Genomic DNA, 13,518 nt, shown 5'->3' with positions numbered 1-13,518 from the left:
TCTCTGAAGCAGACCACATTATAAAGAAAATGCTAACATCCTCTATCTGCCATGCATGATCATGGCAATGATTTCTTTTTTTTTTTTGAAACAAAGAGTCTCACTGTCTCCCAGGCTGGAGTGCAGTGGCACGATCTCAGCTCAGTGCAACCTCCATCTCCTGGGTTCAAGTGATTCTCCTGCCTCAGCCTCCCAAGTAGCTGGGATTACAGGCACGCACCACCACACCTGGCTAATTTTTGCGTTTTCAGTAGAGACGGGGTTTCACCATGTTGGCCAGGCTGGTCTCGAACTCCTGACCTCAGGTGATCTGCCTGCCTCAGCCTCCCAGGGTGCTGGCATTACAGGCATGAGCCACTGTGCCCAGCCACAATGATTTCTTGAAGCACAAGTTCACCTTTCCCCTCTTCCACCCATTCCTCCTATTCACGTGAGAAAGGCCAAATAGGAAATATCATATAATTTAGTAGAATCAAACCAAAATAACTAAAATCTGTTTAGACAACAGTTTGAATAAACTTGCTTTTGAGATGCTTTTTGAAAAATCTCACCATAATCATGTACTTTTTAAAATCGCCTTTTTCCTTCTAAAAGTTCAGGAGCTCTTATTCCTTCCAAGCTTTCAGGGTTCCATTCTATAAATTACCAGATACTTGTTATTTGACAGAGGTAGGACATTGTGTACTTTTCAAAGAATTTCTTTTTTACATACATAATCCCATTAAATCCTTAAAACAGCCATTTCTCTGGCAGTAGACACAGGCAGAACAGAAAGGAAGTGTGCCGAGCCTCTGCGGCCTGCAAGTGAATGAGGTTCAATTCTACTCGTTTTTCCAACAAGATCTGGTTTGCTCTCAACCCTCACCATAAGCCCATGAGGCTAGGAGGAGGCAGGACTTCAGGGAGCAAGCCCTCTGAGTCTAAACACCCAAACTTCCTTCCTCCCAACCAGACAGACCAAACCCAACCCCTCCACAGGTAACCACTCCTTCCCTTTCCCAGCAGAAAGGTTTTATGAAAATCCAGCAACAACACTGGCCCCACACCCAAACTTCTGTTAAGTGTAAAGACTTAAACTGAGGGTTTTAGGTGCATTAAAAAGCAAATTTCACAAAATCAGTGAGATGTCTAAAGCTTCAGATGGATTCTTGTGGCAATTCTGAAAGAGCTAAAATAATCCTGTCCAAAGAACTGAATGCCATGAACGTGATTATACTTACAAACACAGTGATTAACTTTAGCCCTTAATTCCAGACTCTACGAGAAGCAAATCCAGTGTGGATCCAGATTTAACCCTCAAATAAATAAGCAAAAGGATGATATTCCGTTACAAAAGAATTAGTTATTTAGAAAGGAACTATTAGAGTGAGCTTCCTTATAATGATATATGTCACGTCCAACTTTGCATTGATTTTCTTATTCCAAAACTGGCACATCAGCATGCATCTGACTAAATCTGACTTCACCGCAAGTGTTATTTTCTGAAATGGATAAGGTTCCTGAACTGGCCCAGGAAATAGCCCATCTCAAATGGCAGGGAAATGCCAAGACAGCAGAGGGGTCTGTCACCACCACCACAGCCTGCAACAAGAAACATAAGCAGGCTGGGCACGGTGGCTCGTGCCTTTAATCCCAACGCTTTGGGAAGCCGAGGAGGGTGAATCACTTAAGCTCAGGAGTTTGAGACCAGCTTGGGCAACATAGGGAGACCCTATCTCTACAAAAAATACAAAAGTTAGCTGGGCATGTAGTCCCAGCTATTTGGGGAGCTGAGGTGGAAGAATTGCTTGAGTCCAGGTGATGGAGGCTGCAGTGAGCTATGATTGCATCACTGCACTCCAGCCTGAGGGACAGAGCAAGATCCTGTCTCTAAAAAGTAAAAATTAAAAAAAAAAAAAGAAAGAAAAGAAAAAAAGAAATATTGGCAAAGCACCAACCGACAGCCAGACACTAGACCAGGAGCCTGAAAGATAGTCACCGCCCCAGGAGCTCCCAGGCTATGTGGGTAGCCAGGATCCGTACACATTAGAAAGTTGACTGTTGGCTGCTTATCATGAATGACAAATGAATGGCTGAGACAGGAAGGTAGCCCAGGAGTCAGAAAAGGAATAGCAGAGGGCAAGGACTCCTGGGCAAGGAACCAAAGGCAGCCCGCACAGGAGCCTGGGGAGGAGGGGAAGCAGCTTGGACTCTCAAGTCCTGTCCTGATTCAGTCCCCTGCTGAATGCAGTCCCCCCGAGCCTCCTCTGTGCCCAGATCCTCACATTTCCCACCTCAGGGATGGCTGTGACAATTAAATGAGCTCATGTGTGTAAAAGCGAAGGCAAGGTGCCCTGCCATGGTAAACATTCCATAAAGGGAAGCTGTTGTTACCGGCGAGAGAAGGATGTTCAAAATGGGAGGCAGGACGGATGAAGAGAGGCGGTCACCTGGCCTGCTCAGAAGAAAAGCCAACTGAAAAACAGAAGGATGAAGCAAAAGAGTGAAGAGACCATGTGGGAGAGGTAAACCAGAAGCCTGACATACAACTCTGTGTGCCTCAGTGTCCACACCTATAAAGTGGGATAAAAAGATACACCTATGTCATAAGGTTATTGCAAGAATTAAATTGGCTAGGCCAGGCGCGGTGGCCCACACCTGTAATCCCAGCACTTTGGGAGGCTGAGGCAGGTGGATCACCTTGGATCAGGAGTTTGAGACCAGCCTGACCAACGTGGTGAAACCTCATCTCTACTAACACACAAAATTAGCAGGGCAAGGTAGAGCATGCTTGTAAACCCAGCTACTCAGAAGGCTGAGGCAGGCTGCAGTGAGCCGAGATTGCGCCATTGCACTCCAGCCTGGGCAACAAGAGTGAAACTCCATCTCAAAAAAAAAAAAAAAAAAAAAAAAAATTAAATTGATTAATATATGTAAAGCCCTTGTAACAGTGTCTGAGAACAGTAAAGATTATGTCAGTATAAGCTACTCTTGTTATCTAATTATTATTGTTACGCTTAAGAGGCTTAGATGTAATTTATTCTCCTCATTCTATCCTTCAGCCCAAGCATGTTACCCCATCACCAGGCAGGGGCAGAAGCAGTGGGAACATAGTCGGAGCTCAAAAAGAACCACCTCCAGAATGACCCTATTCAAACTGTCACTGACAGTTCTTCACAAAAATAAATCAAAGTGTTCTGTAGCCATTCAAAAGTCTCATGACTCCCTTTTTTATTTATTTTTATTTTTATTTTTATTTTTGAGATAGAGCCTCGCTCTGTTGTCCAGGCTGGAGTGCGCTGGGTGCGATCTCAGCTCACTGCAACCTCCGCCTCCTGGGCTGAAGAGATCCTCCCATCTCAGCCTTTCAAATAGCTGGGACCACAGACATGTGCTACCATGCCCAGCCAATTTTTGTATTTTTTGTAGAGATGGGGTTTCACCATGTTACCCGGGCTATTCTCAAACTCCTGAGCTCAAGGGATCCACCTGCCTTGGTCCCCCAAAGTGCTGGGATTACAGGCATGAGCTACCACACCTGGTCACTCATTGACTCTTTTTCAACAAGCCACATTAAAGAAACGTGAACACCCTGAATGTTATTCTTACACCTGCGTAACAATCCCAAAAGCAACTGGCCAAAATAACCTGTCTTTTTTTCAGACAAAATGTTAAGCTAAACCTCAAATTCCACGAGTGATGCACTCCTAAAAATGAATCTGCTCATTTGCAATTAAAAGCAATAGCTGAGCCTGTCAGAAGAAAAATGCGGCAAGTACTTGTGCCCAATGCTTGGTAGCCTTATTTTATGTGTAGATATAGTAATATTTAAACATGAAATACTGCAAAGAAAGGCTGATGTTACATGATAACACCAGTTCCCTCACTCATGGCTAGCAGGGCTACATTCCGGTACACCCACCTTACAGAAGGCAGTTAGCTGCAGTGTCAAGAGCCATCCAGAAGTTTAGACCCTACTTCGCCCTGTAATTTCACTTCTGGAAATGTATTATAAGGAAATAATTCAAAAGAAGGGAAAGGCTCCGCAAAGGAAGCCAACCGTCGCAAGGTTACTTCTAATAGTAGAAACCATAGAAACAATCTAATGTCTAATAACGTGGGAACGGTTTAGAAAAGCAGGGTACATCCGCTCAATGAACTATTATGCAATTATTAAAAATAATAAGATCATGGAGCAAAATGGAAAAAAATCCTGTAACACCATGTTAAGCAAAAAACAGCAAGATATTAATGACACGTCATAACTGCAATTTATCCATGCACATGTGTAAGTATTACAAAGGTCCCCTGGGAGGAGGGGACAAACAGGGGACTAGCTGAGAGGGCCAAGTCTATTAGGCATCTATAACTTTCTTTGAATATCTTTCTTTGAATACTTAAATTGAATTGCATAGTACATCTATTTAGGTTGGTGTCAAAGTAATTAATTGCAGTTTTTGGCATTGAAAGTAATGACAAAACCCACAACTACTTTTGCACCAACCTAGTAACTTTGGGGATGAATAGAGGACGTGAGTACCAGAAAACACAAGGCACTTGAGGGACAAGCCAACCTTGATGGGATCAGAAAGTGGCTTGAAAAAATAGGAGGGAACCAGAGTCAGGGCACTAACAGAAGGGCGGGTCAGAAGGGCTCCCATCCACCCCTGAAATCATCTCCCTGCCACCTGGCATAGGACAGGGCCTGGCCAACCGCACACATGGGAAACACACAGTTCCATACAAGTTAAAACACCCAACACGTTGACTCCATGCATCAGTGTAACTTCAGCTCTCAAAACCAATATTCTCTCACTCTGTCACCCAGGCTGGAGTGCAGTGGTGGGATCTCGGCTCACTACAACCTCCGCCTCCCGAGTTCAAGTGATTCTCCTGCCTCAGTCTCCAGAGTAGCTGGGATTACAAGTGCCCACCACTACACCAGGCTGATTTTTGTATTTTTAGTAGACTTGGGGTGTCACCATGTTGGCCAGGCTGGTCTCGAACTCCTGACCTCAAGTGATCCGCCTGCCTCGGCCTCCCAAAGTACTGGGATTACAGGCATGAGCCACCGTGCCTGGCCTCTCAAAACCAATATTCTAAAAGCAGAAGGCGTTCAGAGTTGGCACAACGACTCTTCTTAAGAAGCGTGGCTTGTCCTGTTATTGTTCATCTTTCAAGTCCCTTTCCCTCACTAATGATAGTCAAGAGCTGCCTACTGAGAATCAGTACAATGTGTGTGTATGTGGGCCGTGGGGGGTAGAAATCAGAGAAAAATATAATATGATCCTGGACCTAATACACACACATACAAACACACATATAAATTTCAATTGGTTAATATATTTTCCCACAAATAATTCAACCCTTCAAAGGACTTTAGTTCAGATTGCAGACATTGCAAACCCAGCAAAAGCAGGCACTTCACTATCCTAGACCAACCTAAACAAACGTTCCTGAACAAAAGGGAGGGAGAGCTCCGGAATGCCCACAGCTCAACCATCCTCCCTCCTTTCAGCAGGCAGCACAGGCCAGGCGGAGGTCCCTGCTCTCTCCCTGATCAAAGTGCAAGGAGGGTGGAGCAGAAATCGGCTCTGTGTTTCCATTCAAGGCTTATCTGCCCTCCACCCTCCCACAGACAACTGAAAATGGAGGTACTTCCTGTTGAAAGAATGTGTTATCAGGGCCAGACCCAGCCTGGGCTTACCACTGAAAGCTGGTGGGGTTAGGTGGGAGACAGGCAGAGCAGCTGGGCTGGAAAACTCTCTCCAAAAGGAATAAATGACTTCAGGGAGAGCTTGGGCTGCTACAGATTGGGACATGGAAAATATCTGCTAGCCTGAGAAGCAGCCAGAGTTCATCTTTAGATCACCTGGAATTTTTTTTCTTTTTTTCCTGTGAGGAGCCTTCACTCAATTTTGGACACATATCTGAAAAGTCAAAGATTTCTGATTGGATCAACTCATGGAGACAAATGCCCAGCAGTGTCTCTCTTTGTTTTCCTTCATTTCGCACATCCCATAATGGGGAGGGCGAGAGACAGCTTCTGATGGGAAGGCAACACAGCCGAGAAAAGGAAACCCTGAAAGGGCGTAGCCTTTTCCAGAGAAAAACATGGGTTCTTTGGCTTGTGGATTACATGCATACATTTCCTCTGAGGAAGAAAACCAGAGAGGAGTGTATCGGGCATGCTCTATCTTCCTTGCTGGAATCTCTCTTCATGCAGTCTCCGTCTGAAGAAAGAAAACACGGCGCCCCAGGCAGGCTGAAGGACGACCGTGTGATCCTTCCCAGAGCAGACGACTTTGATGGTGATCACACTGCCTCCTTCACTGCAAGGCAGACTGTCGGCTCCCCCAGCCTCTGATCCGTCCTTCCTACACATCTCAGTGAGATTGTGCTTTCGGCTTTTTCTTGTGTGAGGGGAAGCCAGCCGTCCCTCACTGCCAAAGCTCTTCTCTGCTTTTGTAACCTCTAGGTTAGACTCCTGTGGTGCTTTATAGCTGCCTTCCTCAAAAGAGGAATTAAAAACTTTGTATAAATTCCAACAAAGGGGAAATGCTTTCCTGCAAATCGTAACTTCCACTATATAAACTACGATCATTTCAGTTTGGCTGGAGGTAACAGAGGACCAGACACAAAGTGACTCAATAATAGTTTAGAAGGTGACACATGAAAGACGCATGAACACACAGATTCTGTCTCCACCAGGACATGTGAAAACCAATCACAATGAAACTCTCGAATTCTTAACAACTTAATAAAACAAAAAAAACACAGACAACTTCTCTCTAGAGGGAGAGTCACCGTCACCTCAGCTGATGACCTAACTATTCAGCAGAACAGTTTTGTATTTTTTTTTAATTCAACAAACAAATTCCTTACTGGAAATTTCACCAGCTGCTCCCCGACTCTGCCAACCCCTAACCCTCTAGCCCCTTCTAGGCCTGAGTAGGCAAGGATATAGCCACACCAAGGGATACTGCCCTTTTCAAGAAGAGGAAAGCAATTCTATGCACATAATCTATTCTGGACAAGAGCAAATTGTTTTATGTATCTGTGCACGCTCAACAGCAAGCATGCTGTGGTGAAGAAAGGCACCAGTGAAACTCTGTAAGTACTCTGTGATTATCACCAAAACACTGATGTACAAATAGAAATTGCAAGGGAGAGGGTTTGTCCCACAACTTGAAGTCAATGAGCACCCTAAAGAAAAAGCTTATCTTCTAAATGAATCAGAATGAATCACACTACTAATCTTCAAATTAAGTGGGAAAGAATCCTGAGGCAAGATTTAAAACCTGGTGAATTATGATCTTAATTTTTATAACAAAACTCACTTTTCAGGAGATGGATGAGCATCTTAATCTCTCCATCTTAATTACAGAAAACCTACCAAGAAGCATTTACAATGCACTTAAACCACAGAAAGCATTAGGAAAGTACTAAGTATCAGAAGGAATAAAAAATTTGCTCTCAGAGAAATACAAATCTCTAAAATGTGTTTACTTTCTTAACACCATAACTTTACACCTCTAAATTTCCCTGTTAAGAAAGTGAGGATCTTATTCTAATATCTTGGGATGAAAAAAAAAAATGCCATGCAAATAAAGCTGATCACTATTAACTTCCAAGACCCGTGTTTAAGTAGTGCTATTCTTCTTAAACTTCAAAGAGGTCTCCAGGCATCTCCCACTTACTCTACACAATACTCCTCAGGACCAGATGGTAGGAATTACTTTTCCCCTTTAGTAGAAGGAGGAAAACAGAGGATTTACAGAACCTTGGCAGCTCGCTATACTCACACAGACAGAGCTGGAACTAGCGCCTGGCTGCTGGAATCCGTTTCCTCCCAGCTGCTAATCCGTGAACCCCCAGAATAAACTTTTGACCATATTCAGGCTTCACCACGAATCAAGCAACTAAATTTAATGACAGCTTTAAATGTAAAATACTTGTGTTTAATAAAATTAAAATATGGTTCTGCAGCATGTGGCCCAGCTCTGGTGAAACCGTGCCAGGCCAACAACCAAACAGGCAGCGCACCATCAAGTCGGATCATGATTTAAGCATCGTCAGATGTTGACTTGGAACTGTTTACTCATAAGACCCCAATAGGACATTAAAATCAATGCCTTGTTATGTACTTGTTCAAATCATTCTTAAAATATGAGGTTAATAAAATAATGCCTTTGTGCTCAGTCTCACAAATTCCGAGTACCGAGCCTTTTAAAAAGCCTGATGTGATGGGTAGCTGACTGGTGAATTGTCATACTGCCAACACCTGTCTTTGGAGATGCTTTTTTAAATTATTAAAATTTCAGAGAAAATTAACAGGTAGGTCTAAACACGAACAGAACTAACAGATTGTACTTAATTCATATCCACTGGATCTTCATACTGCTAGTAACTCTTCTGGCAGACACCCATGAAATGCATAATAAATTACTTTTGTTCCAGTAAAGGAATTCGTTTTCTTCGAAGATTCATTTAGCAATAACCTTTCAGAGCAATCTAAGCCAGATTTCTTAAATTTGGCCATGTTTTCCCGTAACATTATTTCATGTTTTCTGACAATTTTGTATATTCTTATAGGGGTGGCGGGGAGGGGGGGAAAGAAAATTGCAAAGAATCTGTAATTTGAAAGAAAAGCTGTGTTCTGGGATGAGGCTGTAAGAAATGGTGAATAACTTCTGCCCATACTTATTCTTTATCCAGTATTCTGGCTATCAGATAGTGATAATGAGTCACTTATTAAATAAACCACAATTCTGTGATAAATTATGTGGACATATGTTACAAACTATTTAAAGCTTTACTGTTTTCTAATGTACATACAAAGCCATTGGATATTGATGTAGCACACAGTGCATTTTTTAACTACTTCTTACCATCCTCCCTGTCATACACACACACACACACACACACACACACACAGAGGATTCAAAAAAAAAAAAAAAAGGAAGTCTAGAAAAGGCCTTGAGATCAGAATGAAAGTATGCAAATCCGCATGCTTGAACATTCCCTGCTGGGGTGACGTGTGACTTTCATGCGAAGGCCAATGTGGTCAGACAAGAACGTGAGTTATTAGAAGGGGCTGTGAACGTAGAAAGAAAGGGAGCCTGGCACATAGGGAGCATAAAGATAAAACGCCAACGAAATATTTATGTTCATGGCTTGTAGCATGTGGCAAGTGGGATATTAATAACTGTGATGATTGGTCAACTCCCTGGGAGTGGTAACAGCCCTGGACTGGGAGGCAGGAGACGTCGGTTCCAGTCCCGGCTTCAACACTGGCTTGTTTTGTGACCTTAAGGAGTCACTCCGGATCTTGGTTTATAAATGAGGCAATAATAATATCTAACCACACAACTCTCTCACAGACCCTTTGGGAGATTAATGATTTTTTAACCCCTTTGCTACTCATTTAGAAACGAGTGTTTTGGACGATAGACTCTGAAAAAAAAAAAAAAAAAAAGAATAGGTACTTGCCTATTAAGAAATGCTTTTACAGTGATTTCTTCATAAATATTCATTAAAGATAATTTGAACATTCTGAAAAGTTCCAAAACTTAGCATTTGCTTGTGTATGGATTTAAATCGTAGCATTAGAAGATTTCAGTACTGCAATCTGTGTTTCTCTTAAAAGAACCTTGTTATAACCAATTAGCTATGTCAACAAAAGTTAATTTTTACTACTTTTTTTTTTAACTTAATGTTACCCAACTGCCATATTCTTACTACCACTACACATTTGTTTTCTAAGTATAACACTGATAAGAAAATTTGCATTAAGTGCCTTAAATACATTCTTGGTCAAGAGCAAAAAACTTCTCTCACACTGTTTTCCCACCTGTTTCAGTGGGAGGATATCTGATGCTGAAATTATTAATCAAAGTTAGTCAAATTTCTTTAAGAAAACATTCTTTCTTCTCTCTAAAGATTTCAAAGAAATGAACTGATATCACATATTAATCTATCACGCTGTAGTGGCAACAACACTGACCGCGTCAGCCAGACCTGCGGCCAATTGCTTCTCAATTTGACACCGGACCTGGGAACTGTTCTTTACCTTCTGCATCTCACTCAGAAGGAGGAGTAAAAAATAAAATGTATCTAAAGCACCTGGCACATAAAAGGTACCTGACAGAAACTAATTTCCTGCCTCCCTATGTTCACTATCTTATAAGTGAGAGAGTATAGGAAAAGGAAAAACTTCTCCAAAGCAAGAGCACTATGATAAAATCGAAGACCAATCCACCACTGTTTGCCTCTCGAGTCCTCTAGAAGCTCTGTGGCATATTCAAGTTAAAAATGAAGCAGTAATTTTCTGCTCCAGCCCCAGCAGTCTCTTGCATTAGAGCTCGCCTTCATAGGTTCCTCGGAGCAACTTAACAGTATAAGCACAACACAAGTCCTTCACAAACGTTCCTTTCAGCTCTTTCACAGGAACTATAATTTTGTGACCAACCATAGCGCACAGTAAATCAAAAATAATTCCATCACTTGGAGAAAAAGACAGTGGAGTGTAAATCTGCTAATAAAGACTCCCCTTCTACTGGAAAATGCATAGTAAGCTACAGGACCTACTAAGGTGTTTTTCTATTTCCACCACGGGATGCAAATATTATATGTGAAATAAAATCTATAAAAACCATTTAAAATATTTACCTGCCTAAGCTTTCTTCAGAGGCCTTATAAAGCACATCAAATAATCTTAACTTGAGTCAGTCCCTAGATCACTGCTGTTGGCCACAAGCACTTATGGGTGCTTAACTCCTTCAAACGACCACACAGCTCAGGGGTGACTACAGTAGGGAAATAGGTCTAGCTAAGCACACAGCATCCTAGAAGCACACAGGGGACAGGAACGATGACACCTATTTACTAGCAAGAAACAGAACAAAAGAGTGGTTAAGGTACACCCAAACAGGCCCAGATGCAGCCAGCGAGGAACCTGAGTCTCTATCTCTCAGGTTATTGTCCACCTCTCTTTGTGGAAGTTGTGTATCACCAGCAATGCCCCACAAAGGTGAGGACACACATTTCCCATCCCTAACACGCCATGTCTAATACGTTTCCATTAGAAGAGGTAACGAGGCAGCCCCTCCAACCACCCGGCCCCCAGAATCCCTGGAGGCAGAGAAATCCAGTGCCGGCCTAAAGAAAGTCAGCGCATAGAACCAGCTGCCGGAGATGTTTTTCCTCCCTGACTGTGAGGAGGAAACTCTGCTTGTAAACTTGACAAGCAGGCGCATGCTGCATGTGTTTACATCAATTATCAAAATACAGAACCCTCCAGTAAGAAGGTCCTAATTGTTGGACTCCAGTGTACAGACAGAAAACACATTTGTCACCGAAGCAGGATTTAAATAAAGTCCATCACATCATTTGGGCCCTGACGTAGATTTGAAATATTTTCAACTATCTACTTTCCACCCGTTCTATCAGCCTCACTTCCTGCCTTTGGCTTCTTACACCCTACACTCCAGCCACAATGAACTAACTATTTCCCTTCAGCTCCAAAGATTCCCATGCCTCCTTCTTTCCTGGATACCTCTGTCCCAATTTTTTCCTTGTAAAAATCCTAACTAATTGTAATTTCCTCTACTCTGTGAAGCCATCTCTCAACTCTAGCTATCACTCCTTTAAAGCACGTCCAAATCTGACCAGTAGTAAGATCTATGTCTATACCTGTCTCTCTCCACCCCTGTCTCTCTCCACCCACCCCTACCACCTGCATGTTTTAAACAATTCCAGATGTGGCACTTTGTTTTACTCAAATGGAACAAGGACTAGTAAAGCAAGGGCTGGTCAGATATATTTCTCTCTCCATTTACCTTCAATACTTCATGTTTAATGATGATTTTAATATTATATGGGTAGTTTTAATATTAACTTAAATAGGGTTTACATTTTTTTTTTCATTTTATTTTAGAAATAGAAAGAGACAGGAGTCTTGCTATGTTGCCCAGGTTGATCTAACTCCTGGACTCAAGTGATCCTCCAGCCTCAGCCTCCCAAAGAACTGGGATTCCAGGCATGAGCCACTGCACCTGGCCTAATTTTTTAAAACAATTATTTATAAAAACTACTTTTAGGCAGGTATAATATGTTCAGTGACTTCTCATTCTCAGACATTGTCTTATTGCTAATTTTTCTGTAGCTGCCATCTTCAGATATTATTGCTAATTTCATCTTCAAATTAATCCCTATTACCAAAGAAATTAAGACAACTTTTTATCTATAAAATTTGGGGATTGAGCTATAAAGTATCCTCCAGTTTTACAAATTTTGAGTTATAAGAGGAGAAATAGGAGGAGTAGGGCCATTTGTGGACTACTTATTAAATCTTATTGCAGAAATAGAACATTACCATGTTTCTCTCCTAAATAACAACCAAAAAAAAAAAAAACTATAAAATACAATTCTGTCAATAAATGAAATTCAAGGGAAAAAAGGATTTTAATATTCTTACAATCCATAGAGAACAAAAGCCAAAGAAGATTTTTTTTTTTTTTTTTCTGAGACAGTTTCGCTCTTGTTGCCCAGGCTGGGGTGTGACGATGCAATCTCAGGTCACTGCAACCTGCAACTCCCGGGTTTAAGAGATTCTCTTGCTGAGAGTAGCTGGGATTACAGGCATGCGCCACTGTGCCTGGCTAATTTTGTATTTTTAGTAGTGATGGGGTTTCTCCATGTTGGTCAGGCTGATCTCAAACTCCTGACCTCAGGTGATCAACCCGCCTCGGCCTCCCAAAGTGCTGGGATTAAAGGGGTGAGCCACCACGCCCAGCCCAAAGAAAATCTGATTATCTATTTAGATCAACTAAATATACATTTTTCAGTAAATCTGCATAGATAAGAAAATTCTTAGCCAGAAAGAAAGACTATTTTTGCCACAGAAAGAAACCATCTATCACAAATTAAGTTTAACATACATTTTTAATAAATAAAAATAATTTCAAAAGAAAAAAAATAGGCAATATTTTAAGCAGGGCTGCATGGCCATGAGGCCTCCTGATCTCAGACAGAAACACACAGCCCTCCCTGTGCCTGTAGCACACGCACAGCCTATATAACCAAGAGAAACTGAGTCATCCGGTGGCGAGGGCATTGACTTGCTGACTCTTATCTGAAGGAATGTCTCCTTTCTGCTCAGACACAGGTCTCATGAAAGCACAGATTAACAAGTATATAAAGCTAAGACATGAGGTTTCAGAGCAGCACAAACATTTTCATGGCATTAGGACAACTTATCCCGGAAGAATGCCGTGCCCTAGGAATTACGCCCACACCTTCATTCCTGCTAGGGGAGGGGAGCCCTGGAGCCCCCTCTCCCAGAAGCAGACAACCACGATAGACCCCTTCCACGATACTCAGCTCCTGTGGCTCCTTTCACCCTGGCCAAGAGAGCTCAGGACGCTGGTGTCATGCTAAGGCCCCGGTGCCATCACTTAAACGGCCGCATGAAAGGCAGGTCAGAACCCTGTTCCTGTCATGTCCCAGGAGTTAAAATAAGCCTGCTGGGAATGCCTA

General features: G+C 42.3%; 1 protein-coding gene across 1 annotated transcript in view; it reads right to left on the bottom strand.

Annotated features, from left to right (window-relative positions):
• Nucleotides 1–13,518, bottom strand: part of GATA6 (GATA binding protein 6) — a 32,887-nt gene that overhangs the window by 1,999 nt on the left and 17,370 nt on the right. The gene's annotated exons all lie outside the window — the stretch shown is intronic.

Source organism: Papio anubis, chromosome 19 (genome assembly GCF_008728515.1).
Source record: "Papio anubis isolate 15944 chromosome 19, Panubis1.0, whole genome shotgun sequence".
In the NCBI taxonomy this organism is placed as follows: Eukaryota; Metazoa; Chordata; class Mammalia; order Primates; family Cercopithecidae; genus Papio; species Papio anubis.
Note: the sequence above shows the minus strand (reverse complement) of the source record. Positions and strands in the feature narration are given on the sequence as shown.